We start from the raw sequence: 20,126 nt of genomic DNA, 5'->3' as shown, positions 1-20,126 counted from the left end.
TAAGATATTATCTTACGAGACACCGAAGGTCTTTAACAAAAGAGTCTATGCTAAGATATTCTTCCAGCATCTTTTTTTAACTCCGTCCTTTTGAAATCAAGCTCAATTAAATTTTTATGACTCTTAGGACATGTGTTATATTCTGTCAGGAACTGTTGCAAAAACAATAAAAAATTCTGGACATGGATAACTACTTACAGTAGCATACCACAGTTTGTTAATTTATGAGCGGTTTTTGGTCCTCTATCCAGAGTTAACTTACAGTAGCTACCCAACTCCAATGAGCTCAATGCCAAAGCTCTTTTTACTTGTGAAGGAATGAGGATGGTTCTTTGTTACTTCTTTAGAAATAATTATGAAAATTACATTTGAAAATTAAATATGCTTAGAACAGCACTATTTGAAAAATATGAAAGGGAATTCAGTTTTGCTGCCCTGGTCATGCGATTCTGCAAAGCTGCAGCTTTGATTGAGTTTTTTTTCTGTGAAAAATGTTTTGCTTAAGGTCCTAAAACTGCTAACATCTAGAATAGGGATCTTTCTCAAAATGCTATGGAAAAAAAAGAAGTGCTTGCCTATTAAGTGTGCTACAAAACATCTCAAACATTACTTCAGATTTACTGTTGTGTCGTCTCTCAGAAGCTAAGTTACTTAAAATGCTATTGACAATGGTTTTGACAGCATGAAGCACACTGCCCACAGAACAAATGTAGGGACTGTGGGCTTAATCCTTACACTTATTTTTCACTATTTTGTTGTCGTTTCCAGCAGATAAGACTTTTCAAACAGGTTCCTGGCAGAAATATTAATTTCTAGAATCTGAACATAACTGAAGAAAAAATAGCTTTTGTAATTTTTTTTTTTTTTTTGACTGGAGGATGGTACTGTTGAAGCCCCTGTTCTCATATTTCTGCACTTAAATTCTTGCTTTCTTCTGTTTTGTAAACTTAATTTATTTTCTATGTAGAACATGAAAAGAGAGGAAAATCGGGAAAATTACCAATCATTTTCACCTACTGACCTATCCACTTTGAAAGAGTACTTTGAAAACTCAAATGCAGCAGTCACGGGTAAACTGTTTCCTTCTAAGTCCTACTTACTCTTAGCTCATTGCTGGTGGGTCATCACCTCTATGACTGGTTTGGACCAGCACCTGATCTCACTGTTGTAGTTCCTAAGCCACTATGTAGCCAATCAGGGCTACCTAACTAAAATATTATAGTAGAAGTCTGGATATACATTAGCATGAATAAAGTATCAGGCAAGGGAAAATGGACTAAATAATTTGTTTTTTCAGATCCTCAGATGCCCATCTTTAAATAGTTTGCAAAATTATATTAGTCTCATCTCTCACAAGAAAGCTGCAGAGAGATGTACATTTGTGCATCAGAAAGCAGCTCCAAACCCTGTTGCCAACACAGGAGAAGAAACTAATTATCTTTTGTCTAAAAACAATTCATCTCATACAGTTGAGAAAGTTTTGCAGTCAAATGTGGTGATATGATTGCAAGACAAAAGCCTGATGGATTGCTTGGAAAACCTCAAACAAAATAGGAAGGAAAGACAAAAGAAACAGAAGACCCCTTATTCACCCGATCCTGAACCATTACATGATAACAAATAAAAGAAAGGTAGGACTCTAGCATATTTGAAAATAAGGATTAGTATGGCATTATTTATTGGAGGGAAAAATAACAGGTCAGAGATGTACATCAAGTCATAGACACACAGCCTTTTTATACTATTATGATACTGTCATTCAGCTCTTGATAAGACTGGAATACTGAGTTTAAAGAAAAAATTAAATCTCACAAGGAGTAATAAAGACACTCTTCAGCTACTCTCATAATCTGACAAGATTAAAAGAGATATTTTCTTCTTCTTCTTCTTGAGACAAGTAAGAAACACAGCTTGTCATCTTTTCATCTGCAGTGTATTTTTTTATTATCTCTCAGAGAAAATTTACCATCCATCAACCTTGACATATAAAATGTCTGGACTGGTGATTCTAATGCAGATTTCTAGGAAAACAAACATGTCAAACACCTTTTCTTCTTTGGCCAATATCTAGGCTGATAAATCAGTTTTCGTCTGAAGGTGGAACTGGAAAAAAAATGTTTTGTGTTTTCTGACAAATCCCACAAATATTTCAAACAGCTGTAAGGGACAGAAAAAAAAAAAAAAAACAACAAACAACAACCAACCAAAACAAAACAACAACCAAACGAACAAAACAGCAAGAACCAAATCTAAAAGCTGGGAAGAATATGCATGTAGCTGCCCAATACTTGTTATATAAATGCCTTATGCTGGAGTCAGAAGACTATTTTTTCAAACTTCAAATGATATAACAACGCAGAGCTGGTAAGAGGGAGACCTACACATTTTGTGACATCTGCTGGGAGGCAGGAGAGGACACAGCCCAAAGATTTCTGTTGATTTGCTCCACACAAAGAAGAATGTAGTCTTTGCCCAGCATCTACATCACAGAGAAAAAACACCAGCTGTCTTTGAACCAATGATGATAATTTCTGTTCAGTCTCCACCTAAATAAGAAGTATAATTAAGACTTCTTTGTTTGATTAAAGTTTGAATGCAAAATCCTTCATCCAATCTCACCAAATTCAATCCCTGGAAAGACATGCTTTGTTGCTTTTGCATCACTGTATCCCCTTGCTCATTTGGGGAGCCCATTTCTGGTTTTGTTTCCAGAAATTCAGACACTTCTCAATGGTTAAGAGATTGAGTCACAGAATCACAGTATCACAGAATGTTAGGGATTGGAAGGGATCTCAAAAGATCATTTAGTCCAATCCCCCTGCCAGGGCAGGAACACCTAGGTGAGGTTACACAGGAAGGCGTCCAGGTGGGTTTTGAATGTCTCCAGAGAAGAAGACTCCACAACCCCCTTGGGCAGCCTGTTCCAGTGTCCGTCACCCTCACTGAGAAGAAGTTTCTTCTCAAATTTAAGTGGAACCTCTTGTGTTCCAGCTTGAACCCATTACCCCTTGTCTTACTGTTGGTTGTCACTGAGAAGAGCCTGGCTCCATCCTCGTGACACCCACCCTTTATATATTTATAAACATTGATGAGGTCACCCCTCCGTCTCCTCTTCTCCAAGCTAAAGAGACCCAGCTCCCTCAGCCTTTCCTCATAAGGGAGATGCTCCACTCCCTTAATCATCTTTGTGGCCCTGTGCTGGACTCTCTCCAGCAGTTCCCTGTCCTTCTGGAACTGAGGGGCCCAGAACTGGACACAATATTCCAGATGAGGTCTCACCAGGGCAGAGTAGAGGGGAAGGAGAACCTCTCTCGACCTACTAACCACCCCCCTTCTAATACACCCCAGGATGCCATTGGCCTTCTTGGCCACAAGGGCCCAGTGCTGGCTCATGGTCATCCTGCTGTCCACCAGGACCCCCAGGTCCCTTTCCCCTACACTGCTCTCTAATAGGTCATTCCCCAACCTATACTGGAACCTGGGGTTGTTCCTGCCCAGATATAAGACTCTACATTTTCCCTTATTATATTTCATTAAATTTTTCCCTGCCCAACTCTCTAGCCTGTCCAGATCTCACTGGATGGCAGCACAGCCTTCTGGCGTGTCAGCCACTCCTCCCAGCTTGGTGTCATCAGCAAACTTGCTGATAGTACACTCAATTCCCTCATCCAAGTCATTGATGAATATATTGAACAGTATTGGTCCCAGTACTGACCCTTGAGGGACTCCACTAGATACAGGCCTCCAACCAGACTCCGCCCCATTGACCACGACTCTCTGGCTTCTTTCCTTCAGCCAGTTTGCGGTCCACCTCACTACCCGATCATCCAGTCCACACTTCTTCAGTTTAGCTGTGAGGATGCTGTGGGAGATGGTGTCAAATGCTTTGCTGAAGTCAAGGTAGACCACATCCACTGCTCTACCATCATCAATCCACCTTGTTATGTCTTCATAAAAGGCTATGAGGTTGGTCAAACACGACTTCCCCTTGGTGAAGCCATGTTAACTGCCCCTGATGACCCTCTTATCCTTGATATGTCTTAAGATGGCACCAAGGATAAGGTGTTCCATCACTTTCCCAGGGATGGAGGTGAGGCTGACCGGTCTATAGTTGCCCAGATCCTCCTTCTTGCCCTTTTTGAAGACAGGAGTGACATTTGCTTTCCTCCAGTCCTCAGGTACCTCTCCCGTTTCCCAAGACTTGGCAAAGATGATGGAGAGTGGTCCAGCAACGACTTCAGCCAGCTCCCTCAGCACCCACGGGTGCATCCCATCTGGACCCATGGATTTATGGATGTCCAGATTGCTTAATTGGTCCCTAACCCAGTCCTCATCAACTGAGGCAAACTCCTCCATTGTCCTGCCTTCCTCTGGGGCCTCAGGGGTACGGGGCTCCTCAGGACAGCCTCCGGCAGAGTAGACAGAGACAAAGAAGGCATTCAGTAATTCTGCCTTCTCTGTATCTTCTGTCACCAGGGCACCCACCCCATTCATCAGTGGGCCTACATTGCCTCTGGTGTTAGTTTTATCTGCCATGTATTTGAAGAAGCTCTTTCTGTTGTCCTTGACCCCTCTTGCCAGGTTTAACTCTAAGGAGGCCTTAGCTTTCCTAGTTGCCTCCCTACATCCTTTAACAACAGCCTTATATTCTTTCCAAGTGGCCAGCCCCTCCTTCCATGATCTGTAAACTCTCCTGTTGTCCTTCTTGTCCTCTTGTTTTTTCTTCAGTATCATTCAAAGCACACACCCCTCCTATTTCTAGCCAAGAGCAGACTTTATCTTAAATGTAGCTGCATTATCCAAAGTTTTTTTTATCCTGGGATAGTGTATAGCAAAATAAATAATGAAAAAATAAAAGAAGGTCCCAATGAATAGCCAGAATGAACAGAAATATGAAGTAAAATAATACAGTTCACAAGTGATACTTTTTTTTTCACTTTTTTACTTTTTTTTTTTACTTTTTTACTTTAACTAAAACCAAAATAATAGAGTCCCAAAGTGTGGAGAAAAAAATCCCTGCATTCACATAATGTACAGAAGCGGCAATTGTCACCTAAAGTCTCTTCGAGCCCTTCTTTGGGAAGTAACCTTTATTTTTATGTTAGCTAGAGCTGTGAGATCATGAGGCTAAATTCCGAAATGCATGCTGGTGAGACCAGAGTCAAACCCACCTTCCTTGAAAACATCTGCCATTTTGGTCTTCGAAACCCATTTTTCCAGGTCACCATAGCAGTTTTCCATAGAATGAAAGCACTTGTGTTTCGTCCAACGTATTTCCAAAGAATGATGAACTCTGCTCCTAGCTCAGACCCAACCAACTCAGAGCAACACTGAACAGAGGGATATCCAAAATCTATTCAGATTCACATTTGAGGAGTTCTTCGCTTCAAGTTCACTCACTTTACTGGATGAACTTTCTTTGTGTCCTCAGGAAGCTCATTCAGTCTGGGAACTAGAAACTCTTTGAAATCCCAACTGTGATCTCTTCGGCTCTCTTGAGTGCCTAAAATTATAATCCTTGATGGGTTTAACGTGGTTTTATTAATGTTTGACAAAGTCGTGAGGATAGATAAACTGTTTAAATAATTAGATAAGTAGAATAAGATAGTACCTAAAGATGACAACTAAGAGTATGTGATTCATCCAGCTTCCCTGAATATAAAGAATGAAGGAAAAAGGCTCTGCTAGTATAAATTAGCACTTTATTTGAGCAACATCAATTTGCATCAATGTATATTCTTGTGCCATACGAGGACACAAAGAATGACACTCCAAACAACACAAAATGACAAGTTTTTTTCTTTTAACAGGAAGGATGAATCCTCTGTGTGATCCAGTGCAGTACAACAGTGAACACCTCCATGACTTGCACAGGAAGAGTACCTGAAATCAGAACAGGTCATTCAGTATATTAGCTTGGTTATTCTGATGGATGGCTCAGTCTTTCGTACTACTAAGAGACAAAGACTGGCAGTTCACTGTCTTGACTATGACCTATTCCTCTTGTTTTTTGCTCTAATCCATGATGATGATGTTACTACACAGGGCTTTGCATGTTTCTCTCATGCCCCTGGTTGTCTTTCAACAGTTTCTTCAAACACTCTGCATTCTTCTTTACAAGCAGATACACTGACAGGCTTCTGTACATGAACATCTCACAGCTCTGCAGCTGCCAGCATCAGAAAGGGGAAAAAAAGAAAGAAAAATCCCCAAAGACGGGAAGTTCTCTTCTTCTCCCGTCTGCTGGTAATAATGTTGTGATTCTTTTCCACTCTTCTGATGTTCATACAGGGCATCACTCACGACATTTACAAAAAGTTACATCTGTAGAAGGGAACAATACTTTAATAGTGAGATGCTCTAGCAGAAATAAGCATAACAAGTGATACAGTGACTGGAAGTTTTTTCTATTTGTTCAAACTTAACACAGGGCATGTTTCTTTGGAGTGAAAATAATTAACCATTGGAAAAACTTAAATCCTCCAGCACTGGTCTTTGTAAAACTTGAAGCTGGCAAACTATAGAGATATATGTAGAAGCATATGTATATGAAATGCATATGTGAATATGTATTAAAAAGGTAAGAACTTGTTCAGTGAAGAATTACATTTGGAAAGCCATGGTCTTTTGTTATGAAGGGAAGACAAACCAAAATTGTTGTATTCAGCCTGTGCTCCATGGTCCTATGGGGTACTATTTAGGAGTCTACTGGAGGTAGATAAGAAAAACATGTTATTCACAGTCTTAAATTTGCTGCAAGGGGACCTTTATCTCCACTGAAAAATATGCAAGGGGTGTGCAAATCTCAGTGATTAGAAAACCCCAGGCATACATGCTGAAAACGGCTCCTTCTGGTCCCACCAAGAAACATCAATGAAACTCTCTGCTGACATCTCATACAATTTTCCTGTGAGTCTCTCTACACCTGTTTTACTTAAAAGTTCCAGCTATTGAAGACAAACAAACAACAAAAAACCACAACAAACTGAAGAGGAATCTCAGCTTTCATTTGAAGCAGAGTAATTTTCTGTCCCTCAGCTGTAGCAGAAAGCTTGAAAATGTCAAATGAGTGTAATCCAGAAATCAAAGGCCAAATGGACGGTATTTTTGGTTTCCATCTTAAATCCTTTGAGCCTAGTAAGCCCAGTTAGTTGCTATGAATTTATTTTCTAGTATGAAAGGAGGCTTTCCATCCAGCCAGTAATATGTGCATATTTGTCTAATTTTTGTTACTTTATTATAGTCATATTTAGCAGAGCTACCATTGCATTACTTGGTATTTAATACCTCATTCTATTCTATTCGTGCAGAAAGGATCTTTCTTCTTCTTTCCTCCCAACAAGAAAAAAAAACCAAACAAAAAACCATAAGATTAGTAAGACAGTTTATTGGTAGTTTTAATTGTCTAGATTTTTTTTTCCATCTTACAGTTTCGTACAGAGCAAAAGAAAGGGACTTACTGTGCATTTCGCTCACCAACACAGCCAAATATTTGGTTCTGCTCCCAGAACTGAATCACCAGCACTGCTGGGAAGCAGCTGGGAGATGGAAGTGCGGTCTTCACATTGGGGTACCAGTAGGCATACAAAGTAGCCCAGCTTGGTGTCTCAAATTCTTGGAGCTGGAGATGCTAAGAGTAACTTTCACAGTATAGGGCAGGTTTTTGCACATTGAGAGGTTCATTATTGCAGCCACTTCTCTCTTACAAATCGTCAGCTCTGCTTGTGCTTGTGTACTTCTCTCTGCTTATCCTTTGCCTCCCTCTTGTCTTGATCTCTCTCTTTCCCTACATCGTTTCTTACATTATTTTTGCCTGGTTTTATTTTTGTCCTTAAAGCCTTCTGCAGAAAAGGTATTAATAACAATTTACATTGAAGTTAGGTGTTTCCAATATATATAGGAAAGGATATGTCTTGCCACCAACACCAGGACTGTATATCGAGAATTGTAGTAGAATATCTTCTGCTTCACCTCAGTTACAGCGCTGGCTATGTTTATGTTCAGAACTGGTGCAACTGGGGAAGGAATTCTTCCCTCTCTGATCTCTGATATAATTAAAGAGGACAGAAATAGCATGTTGAAAGTATAAAAACACATTTATGTCCCTTTGTCTATTTTAAACATGAACATACATTTATGCATATACTGTTTCATAGTCTTTAAAATATAGTGTATGTCTTATGATAAATCTTAAAGAAAAAATGATCTTCACTTTGGCTTATGTACTGTCTGTAAACCACAGCCCAGGATGTCTCTGCTAATCATAAACTTTGCCTGAGTTTCAGCTGCAGGTAATATCTAATTTCTCTTTTCTCACTGTCTTTTGTAAGTGCTTTTTACTTTTCAGTTGGGGAAAACTAACTCAATATGAGTATATTTGGTAATATATTTTAGCATTATAAGTGTCTGTGTTTTATTTCTTAATATACAGCTATGCCCACCTACAAGTCTTCAACCTACAGATGTTGATAGTGTCAGGCCTTCTTCTCTGTGCCTTCTGTCCCTTGTACAGGAGCAGGAGTAACGAAAGTGGAATGGGAAAAGATGAATGGGATAAGAAGGATCCCTGTGACCTCTGTGCCTGACAGTGCAAAATTTGTTAGGATTTTGATGTACAGAAAGAGAAAAAAAAACCCTAATGGGCTCCAGGATACAGATATTCAGAATCTCTGTCTTCATTTCTGTATTATGATTGATACTCGGGGTGCAAATTTTCTGTTTTCCAGCTTACATGTGACATGCCCTACACCACCAGCAGAAAAGACAGTGCCTTTCTGGTCTGCACTAAGGGAAGGAAAAAAAATATTGCAAGAAGTTCAAATCCAAGTCTTGGCAGCTAAAAGACCCAGGTTTTCACCTAATCGGTTCCCCTTTCAAAGCAGGGAAGAGGCCTTGTAACTGGAGATTTTACAATCTAAATTGAAATAACAGATAGAGAAAACTCTCTTCCAAACTCCCAAGCTATTGCATCTGCATTATCCATTTTCTCTGACCTTGACAACTTGAGTCTTGTTTTGTTCAGCTCACCTTTTCATTTTGGCCTTTACACTATTCTATATACGCTTCCCATGTGTCTCTGGTGCCTCTGGCAAGTCCTTTATCTCAAATTCTCTCATTATCACCATTCTACTGCTATTATTAGGTATTCAGAAACTGATTCCCACTTTCATACTGCCCATTGCACAAATATCCATTTCCAACCTATTCAATTTCAAGATAGGTGTGTTCGGCTTTTTTCCATGGGGATATATTACTTTCCCCATGCTGGGAAGAAATTGCTCATTCTTTCCATTATCCCAGGTCAAAGCCTTCCTTGAGGTATAACTTTGCTTTGACACTTCTAAAAAACCTTGATAGAGGTTCAGGTATATAAGAAGCCCTATCTCCCTTACAGAACAGTAAAACATCAATATTCCCCTGCACTTTCTGGTCTGTGTTATAGACATTTGTTGCCTCTAGTCTCCAAATGAGATTAAATCTGCTGTAGATGGAGACTGTTATCTGTTCCATATTTTCTTAAAGTCAGGTCCTGGCTTATGTAAAAGGTCATAAGTGCTACCACAGAAATTATGAGGATGGATGGATGGATGGAAAAGTGGTATTAACTCCCTCTTACAGAGAGCTGAATTGGAAAGACAGCAAGTAACAAAGCAGAGGTAGAGCCCACAACTTAGTCCCCATCTTCCGAATTCCAAAATGGGATTTCCATGTGAAAACAGCCTTTCTTGCTTACTGAATATGCATTGGAACTGTGCACTGCACCTCTCTTAATGCTATTGTTCGTGTGTCATTAACCTCAAGTCATATTATTGGGCTTTCATTGCTATTCCTTACTGTCAATGAAGAGGTCTTTCTCTTTACCCTTTACCTGCGATACATTTAAGGAAATGGTATTGTTCCGCCACTTTTCAGAGTCCCACATTTATCATTCCAGGAGTCAGAGGCAAAAATAAACAGCTTATTTGTTTAACCAATATGATGCCAAATTTTCTCTATCCCACACTCCACTTTACCCTCTCAGTAGTTCCCTTCATGTGCTCAGAAATGCCTAACTTCGAGGGATTTTTTTGCCCAATTAGGTATTCATTTGTCAGTGCCCTCACTTCTTTGCTTATAACAAAGACCGATGTGTGTTGATTTTTGTTAAGTTACTCACTTTCAGCAGTAGTGTCTCATCTATGTATTTTCTTTTACTTACATCTACTGAAGTGTAAATATGGGCAATACCAGTATTTCATGTTGTCTGTGTTCTTTGTACATTACAGTACTTTACCAAACTATGTGTCTTGGTAAGTTTAATAGCTTCCAAATTGCCAATAAGCCAAGTTGATCTGAAAAAGTTTGCATTGGAATTTAATATTATTATCATTATTAATATGTACACAGTAGGCCTCAAATCTGCAAATAGCAATCATTTTTAATAAGAAAATATTTCCAGCTTTTAATAAGACAAATTGCGCCTACATTATGTTACAGCAAGACTGGCTTAAGATTTATAATATCTATGAATGAATTAATTTTATTATGTCTTTTTAGTAACACAATGGATTAAGGCAGGAGGCAGTCAAGCCAGTATTTATTGATGTACATGCTTAGTCACTTCTGTGTACCCTGAGACCTTACCACTTGCTTTTATCTTTCGACCTGTTTGCAGTTCCGTATGCCCCATGGAGACTTACACACATGCAGAAAATCATACCACTGATTTAAGGGTCTGAAAACGCATTTGGATATCTACCTTCAGGGGCTGAATTTTATTGAGAACAGCGTGTTCTTTGCAAGCTGTGTTTCAATGCCCAGGACATCACATCACACTGGCACTCAGCTGGGGTAAACTGGAAGGGTCCATTAACTTCCCCACGGGGAGTTAAGCATTACTGGAGTGTGATCTCTTAGAAATGATGCAGCTCAGGAGGACTGTCCACGTGAGTGTGTAAAGAACACTTTTTTTTTTTTTTTTTTTTTTGGTAATAGCAGGAGTGCTAGCAATTCCGCACTGTCAATTTTAAACCTGGATGATTGTTTCCCACCTAGTCTGCCTGCCCAAACTGTGACTGATGTTAACAGTTGTCCTCGTTTTCCTTTGTACCAAACTGACGTGTAAAAACCAGCACCATTTTGTAGTCGCTCAGATCCGCCTGCGTTTTTCTGCCTATGGGGCTGTTGCACATCACCTGTGGTGATGCTGTGCATTTATTTCTGGAGTTTGAAATCACATGGCTGTGTGCTATAAGAAGACAAGGATACACCAAGCCTCACAAATTAACTTTATTGCATTTGGAGATAGCTTACTAGTACTTTCTAGATTGTCCCCCAGATTACATGCTTATGCAGGGCGTAAGGTAGCTTTAAAGGGAGCCTTGGGTGAGCACTTCTGATACTGATGTCTACATCCACCTCATATTCGGTGAGAAGACACCCATAGTAGATATCTACAAGTTTGGCACCTAGGTTGAATTAAATCCAGAATTGCAGCAGTGATCTCAATGCTGCTATGAATGAGAAAAAAATTGGTTCAACCGGTACTTTGAATTACCTTTTTTTTGTTTTTATTAATATGAAAGTTTGTCCAGTAGATGTTCTTTCTGTGCATTCTTTCTTTCTTTGAAGTTTCTAGGATCAATAACAGCTGTGACAAGTAATTTATTCCACAGTTCTCTTTAAAGTTCCAGTTCTCATGCTGTAGCTAATAATCCTAGATATACCTTAAGGTATATTATTTTAAAAATTTCTAACTGGGCAGTGCAACGGAAAAATCTTTCTTATGGAGAGTCATCACCAGTAACATTAGCTAAATTATATATATAGTTAATAATACAAATAAATCAAAGAATTTCTGTTGAAGAAATTCAGTGAAAAATGAGTGGCAGGAATTCTTCTTCTTTTGCTTGTCTTCATTGTAGCTTGATGAGATCTGCCTTAAACACAGAGGGATATAGATAATTGCAATGAGTTATAAATTGAATGTGAGTCAGCAATAGAAGGAGTAATAATAGAGAACAAGTGGGAGAGCAGCTGCTGATGTGTGTGAATTTGCATGGCTTACATATCAATTTGGCTTTTGCTGAACTAGTTATAAACTGTCCATACTGACATTACCGAGCAGAATGCTGTTTCGTCCACACAAATCCACTTTGCTTGGTGCCTAATACATGGTTCTGCATGTAAATAACAAATATTCAGCCATTACGTCATTTTCTAAACATTGTTGGTGACCAGAATGACATCTCTGAGTCACTGGAACCGTAGCTTGTAAATGGTTTGAGAGCCCTTCTGTTGAGTTTTGACCAGACCTAATTTCAGGCTATGAACCACATACAAATTGGAGATTTGGTGCAGGAGAAAAACAAATGAGGAAAGCTAAGAATGACCATAATCTAGTACAACATACTGCTCAAAGAGGTAAGAATATAATGGAGGAGGTCAGAGTTTATGATTTGACTAATTCATGAGACAGTTTAGGTGGCTTTAAGGAAAATGTGGTTAATTTAGCAATGGCAGTAGTCATGAATACAACAGATGCCCACATTGTTCCTTTCTTTAGCAGCAATCTGGATGATGAGGCAGAGTGAACCTTCAGCAAATTTGCGGATTATGCTAAACTGTGGGAAGAGCTTGAGATACTCAAAGGTAGAGTTTCAGACCAGAGAAATTTGATAGTCTGGAGGACTGAGTCAGAAAACATCTTGTAAGGTTCATCAAGGAGAAACTGAAGTTCTGCATGTGGACTGGGAAGGCCTTCGAAGTCTTCCTTATTGCTCTGCAAAGCATGCAAACTCACTGCTGAAAAGGATCTGCAAGTTACAGTGGGTGCTAAATTGAGTATGAGCCAAAGGTACAGTCTTATAGTGAATAAAAGCATTTTGAGCAATTTAGGTTATGTACTAGGAAGATTTTTTTCCAAGATTTTTTTTTTTTCCAATAGGAGGATGGTGTGGCACAGGAAAATGTTATTCAAAGAGACTGAAATCTCTACCCTCAATTTTTTTAGACTTGGCTGGGTAAAATTAACAATGATATGGTTCACAGTTATTCACAGTCCTCCTTTGACCAAAAAGTCAAAGGTCTCTAGATGTTTCTTCCAATCTGTGATTCTCTATTTACTTTAGGCTCCGCAGTTCTGAGTGGAAGAAACAAGCTTTCTGAGTTAATGTACCTCCAACCTGCACATTTCAGTACTGTGCACAGATCTTAGCTCATGTTCTGGAAGCAGTACAAGGCTGTCCTCATTGAAGTAGGATTGTTAGTTCAGGAACAACTTCCTGCTGACATGGCTACTGCATTTCTACATCAAGAGCTATTTTGTTTGTAGTTAGATTGAGTGTCTCTGTAGACCACTGATGTAAAAGGTTTTAAATAACAAATGTTTCAGTCATCATTGAAAACAACCATTTCAGTACATGAAGTTTGTAAAGTACAACATTTGGTGTTGTGAAAGAAACTATGATTTTGAGCAGGAGCAATTTTCGTGTAATTTTAAATTTATTTCAGACACCACTGATATAAATGTCATTGCAGAAGTAGAGCACTGCTACACATAAGGCAGAGGTTTGACTGGTATTTTGAATAACATCATGATGGGAGGCAGGGACCTGCTCTTTAATATCCTAAATATTACTTTCATAATCAAATGAGGTGCATGAAACTCACTGACTGATTGTATTATTTTCTTGAAGAACCCTTATTTTTGAGGTTATATCTATACTGCTTATGAAACTATACCCAGGGTACCTTTTGTTGTTCATGCTGTTTAATTCTTAATCTGTACAAACCATAATAACAAGAGAGAAAATTCACAGGAGTGTCTCATGGGATTGCAGATGCCAAAAGTCCATTCCCCGTTGGGAATAAAGACAACACCAAATGAGACTTCATTCCATGATTTTGAAATACCCTTAAGCCACCTTCAAGGTTTGCATCATAAACCCCTAAAGTTTCATGTTATAGAAACACTAATTATGTCAATCCTGTCACAAGCTTACACAGGTACCACTTGGAGGCCAGAGGGAGCACAAATCCAAGTGCTATGTTGCTGTGGACACCTTCTGATCTTGCCAGTCATCTCACAGATAATCTGTGGATGAACTAGGCCATTAGGAATAGCCAGACATACTATGCCCTTTGAATTTGAAAAACCATCTCTGTCTGCATTTGAAATTTTGCTTCCAGAAGGCAAACCTAAATTTGAAGAGATGTCTTCAAAGTATAATACAGAGATTAAAGTGTCTTTGCACGAGGCAACAAATCAAAGGTTTCCTCCAGTCCTTGGCTCATTGTCACAGATCCTTAGAATTTGCAAGGCACATATGTGCTTCCTAATGGAGATCCTGAGTGCTGTGGGTAAGGCGAGTTCTCTTCTCCAGCATGAGTCTCCAGGCAGAATGCCATAGAGATGAAGAAGCCTTTGTTTTCAAATAGCATGTGCATTTTAAATGAAAAAGAATATAAATTTTAAGGAAATACAGTTTAAATAATTCAGTTGATGACTACAATCATGTTTTGCCTTACCACAGTGAGGTGACAACATTTTGTTATGGCACATCAGTGGATAACAGGATAATTCAAACTTTGATTACTATTGTTTTTATTGTTGCCATTGTTATTGTGGATGAAGTTGGTTTTGTTCTGGTAGAAGCCAGAAGTTTAAGTTGGCAAATGCATCCTACTGTGCTGGCAGATTTTCATACATATGAGAAATCATCTTCTGCTCAAAAAGCCTTTCACCCTCCATGTGAAAGAAGCAATATCTTAAGAGGGGAAACATGAGAAAACAGTGAGAAAATAAGGATTAGCACTCTAAACAGCAATCCCAGCTAAGCATTTGTTCAGTGTTTTATAAGGATTAAGATGGAGGTGAGTTTAAAAGAGGGATTTGAAGGTGGACAGTGAGGTTTGTTTATGTATCAGAGAGAGTACAGGAGGACATATCAGGAAAATAAAAAGGAGGCAAAGGGAAACAGATTCTGAAACTGGTGCAGTAGGATTAGAAATTGTGCTAGCTCAACAGTTTGCACAGAAAGAAGGATGCTTTTGTATCATCTCCCTTAACATTACCTTACCAAGGAGTAAATACACACATCTGAGCACTTCACACTAGGTTCTTTTTATACTTAGAGAGGGAAATGTATATTTCGAAGTTATGATTAATTTCAGACCTCTTCATTAGAATAAGATGGTCTGTGCCCTATAAACACTTTTTTTCTCTCCTTAAACAATATAGACATTTTAATATGCATATCTCAGATGTAGACATCTGTGATATTGATCTTTAAGGATGGCTAGATGCATGCAATACAATGTCTCCTATTGTCAAAATGATTTGAGTGAACAACTCCACAAAAGAACCCATGTATTTAGTTCTCATTGTTTTTAGGTATGTGTCGCTGAGGATGCAGCCAGATAACCATGGAAATTAAATCATGAGGTTTAAAGTTCTTATGGTAAGAATGGGGATGGTAATATGTCTAAGCAGTAAACCAGGAAGAAGATCTTCTCAACGTTATTTTGAAGAGGTTTAAGAGGAGTGAAATGCCACTGACTGAGATGAGCAAGGAATATCGTGGAATCATTTACGTTGGAAAAGACCTGTAAGATCATTAAGTCCAACTGTAAACATAGTATTTCCAAGTCCACCACGGACCTGTGTCCTTAAGTGCCACATCTACATGTCTTCTAAATACCTTTTTTAAGCCTTTCTGTTGATTTCAAGAATCAAAATCAGGCATCGAATAAAGAGAAGAATCTCTGCTGGAAGCACAAATATTTAACTATTTAAAAGAACTAAAAGACTGTAACTGAAAAACCGGGAAGACTGTAAGGAGTTGTAAGATTTCAAAAATACCCAAGAGCTGAAGCCTCATTGCAATTAAAGGAAATATGTTTGGAGATACACTTTATAACAGTTTACCTCTGTAACATCTTCCTATAACTCATTCATCAGCTTGTCTATAAGCTTATATTCATCGACCATCTGGTATAACACAACTTGAAACTCTGATGAACTTAATTTAAATTAGTCCTTTTCCTTCTTGGTCCAACATTTCCCATAACCTCACAGGAACTTCTTTAGAGATTGTATCTCAAGCACAGGAAATCTGCCAGTAGCTAAGACACAGCTTCCTAATTCTATCTTTTGGTCTTTATGTATGTTTAACTTCTTTCCCTCTGACCACCTCCCTCTCTCTCTCTTCTTCCAAGATATAAAGGTAAGTCTTTAGAAGAGACAAGCAGGCAGCACATGACAAGGAAATCTGGGATTCATTGTAGTGCATGGACAAAAAATAAGCACAAAGTGTGCAGGTTCTGTGTGGGTCACAGCATGCTATATAAGAGAAGCTTAGGTGATTAAAGGGTTTGAAATCGTTAAAACAGACTCATACTAGTACAGTCACACTTTATTCATATTACTATATTGGGGAAAAAAACAGAGATGTACTTAAAATTTCTTTCATGGGAAAGGTTTCTTGATATCAGATTCCATTAGACATTTGTTGCAAACCAGATTTGCAGAAGAAAACTAACACAATGGGACTTAACATCCTGAAAATTGAACTGTAGAAAACACATTAACATCTGCCTGTGGAGTGGTCTTCCTCTGGAAATGAGAACAATTCGGTGCTGTAGTAAGTAAAACTAGATTATTTCTGTGAATAGTCTTTAATGCAAATGTCTTCTCTTGTTTTGTTAGTAAATAGCTTACAATTGGTTTTGATACTCCGCAGGTATATTATGTTTATTATTCATAAGAATTTGCCAAACAAATGTGCTTTTAAGTAATTTCCAAGCTCTGAATCATTTGCTAACTGCTTCTTAGATGCTGTGCTACAGATACAATCTGTCACGTACTGGTAATTATGGGATTTATTCTATACTGGACTCAGGGTCAAGTCACTAGTCTATTTGCATTTTATTGTACTGGTTGATCACACGTATTTCTGAGATTCAGTTAGGTGGCAGATATTAAAAACAAGAAAGAAAAAAAAAAGAAGAATGAATAAGAAATAATAGACTTTGCCTTTTTTAAAATTAAAATGCCATACTAGATTTAATAACATTTCAGGATTCAAGAACCTTTTTGCAACTGAAAAGCACCTATTCAGATACAGACAAATAACTAACAATACCTTATGAATCAAGATAAATTGGATGCAGTACTTCTTTATCCTGCAATGAATTCTGAAACCATGGCCAACAGGAGCCCTTTTCTGCTTTGATGTCAGAAAGTATAAGGTAGAAAAGCTTAACAATTGCAGCTTCAAAAATAAAATATGCACAGAGTTGCAAGACACAAGTCAAGTGAAAGGAGTGATGACATGTTCCATAGTTTTATTTTGGCCGATCAGCTTTATTTTGAGGATAAGGCAGATTTATTATGGAGTAATAAATTACATTGAAAGACAAAACAGGAGACAGAGGCAGTGCGAGCTAAGTGGAACAAGGAGAAGAAAAATATCATGAGAGGCAGAAACACAATGTAGTGTGAGGGAAAAGACTGCAGTATAGGAGACAAGCTGGACTATGTCTTCTAGCCTGCTGAGAATGAGTGTGGCAGCAAAGGTATCCAACCTGTTGATGACAGACCACCAGCTATTTCTGGAGAGTCAGTATCTTGACAGGCTTTTATCTCCCTGGTTCAAAAACCTACTTTTCCCTCTGTGAATATATTTACAAACCTTTGGTTTCCTAAGGCACGTCTATTTCTACTTTCTTTCAATAAATGAATATGACTAAAGGGGTTAAAGAGAAGGTAGTGGTAGCAAGATGTTATGCAGGGTGATGTCAGGTGTTGGGAAGCATGGCAAGGTAACACAGAAACAATATGCCTACATTGTCTTTGGAGTGATCATCACTGCTCCTGGCATTGTAGTCCGTTCTTCATTTGTCCAGCCTGCACATCTCCGGAGGCTCATCTTCCCACCTGTCCTCTGCCCGCATCTTCTTTCACTCAGACCCAGGTTCAGTGGTGAAGAGGGAAAACTCTATTGCTCATGACCCCATGCAGGATTTTGAAAATTAGATGGTGTTCTTTTTTTTTTTTTTCATCCATTTCACTTTGTTACTTTATGGAAAAGGTCAAGATTGTATTAATTATCTTTAAAATTATTCCTAAATTCTTATATTAACTACTCAGTAATTTCAGGTTATTTCCAAACTTCTTGTACTATTTTACTGTCGTGCCCCAAAGAACTGTACCTACAAGCTTTAATTCATTCCTTGCTCTATCCAAAGGTGAAAAGAATTCCAAGTAACACATTAGGTCACAACAAAGGCTTTTGTAATACGGAATGGTTGAACAGTAAAACTTATGTTCATGAAACTATAATTATTTTCTTCATCAGAGCAATGATTCAATGATTCAAAGTGCATGGATGGATGGGTTATCTGACTTTATTCTCTTCATCAGATCTACCTTGAAGCAAGAAAATAAAAGGTAATGGATCATACAAAATGAAACAGCAAAGTCACATAAATGCAAACAACGTTTCTGTCTCTTTTAATCCATTAACATTGAATACCATAATGTGTCTCTTCATATTTTTGCTTCAATACATTCATAATCAAATCTTCCCTGTGCTTACTTTGAATCAAATAAAGTTGCTTTGCTGTTCAGGACACTAATGGAATATCGAAGACTCTATAGAAGAATAAAAAAGATTATAAGAAAAAAAATATAATTAATTATAAGTGCAATATTTTGATGTATATAATGTGAATCTTTCTAGAAGCAAAGTTTTAAAAGCTGTAAATTCCTATAATAAGAATTTAGCAATATGGTGACAGTTAAATAATTCTGTATTTTATTGATGCAGACAAATAAATGTAGCATATATCCATGCACAGAAACTCCAAATGCTAATGTTAATGCTGTTTCAAAAAGTGGTTGTGGAAAATAAGCTAAGTACACCCTAATTTTAATATCAGGTGGCATTTTCTGCATTACATATGCATTTTGCATGTGTATGCATATTAATATAGCACTATTTAATGAAGAAGGTTTTCCTCGCTCTCAGTCTTGAATGATGATAAGCCTGTTTTCAAATCCACTGAATATCAATTTGTAAATTTTGTTTAGAAGTTGTAATTCAGCTTGTAATTAAATATCTCTGGTTTAAGAAAAAATATTCTCCAGGACGTAAAGTGTCATTGGTGTAGCTTTAATCCAAGATATTTATTCTTCTCTATCTCTCTCAACTTTTGTAAGTACACAAAAAAGTGCTTTGTAACTGATTATATTTTAAGATGTAAGCCATTTAAGGGACTGCTGACAGTGCGATTCATTCAATGAAATGTAGACAATATATCCAGTCTTCACCAGGTGACATGTTGGATACTTTATAGTTTTTTGACTGGTAGTTCCTATTTCTCACCGCTACCTACAAAGGGAGCTTTGTGTGGCAAGTGTGGATGGTCACAATGCTATTACCTAAAGCAAGCTGAGTCAAGTAGATTTTCCCAAAACACAGCAATTAGAATGAAATAACCTAATTATTTTTACTTAACAGAGGGATGTACATTTGAGTCCTGGAAGCGGTATAGACAGTTTGGTGATGCACCAGGGTAAAAACATACTCAGATACACTGGGACGACAGAGGATTACAATCAGTTGCATGGCTCATGTGAAAGGACATGATACAATGAAAATTGCTAAAGACTTCTTGACACCTTAGACAAGTTATTTGCTCATTCTGTGCAGAAAGTTATCATATTTTTCCATTGCATGTGTTTCTATTAAAAAGTCTTTAAAGCAGGACTGGTCTTTATGTGTTTCTTTAGTGTCATTTCCTAAAGAATTCTCTGCTTACTATGAAGTTATGGAGAAGTACAAATACCTCAAGAATAATGAAAATAAATATGTTTGGTTTGTTTTTTTCTTTTTTCAGTTGTAGCTACCAGTGGTAGATACACATACATTTTAAACTTGTGCAGAGATACCAGTCTCAGTGCTCTGAGACCATATCAGCATTCTCAGATGTTGCTTCCCCTTATTGTAAAAATAAAAGTCACATTCAGCTGAACGACTGTGAGGGAGAATATTACATGACACAATACCAAAGGAGAACATTAAACTTTGCATTTCGAGATGTAAGCAAGCTGATTGCTTGTTAAAATGGTATCAGTAGTACAG

Source organism: Caloenas nicobarica, chromosome 4 (assembly GCF_036013445.1).
Source record: "Caloenas nicobarica isolate bCalNic1 chromosome 4, bCalNic1.hap1, whole genome shotgun sequence".
Taxonomy (NCBI): Eukaryota; Metazoa; Chordata; class Aves; order Columbiformes; family Columbidae; genus Caloenas; species Caloenas nicobarica.
The sequence above is the reverse complement of the archived record's forward strand: the minus strand, read 5'-3'. Positions refer to the sequence as shown.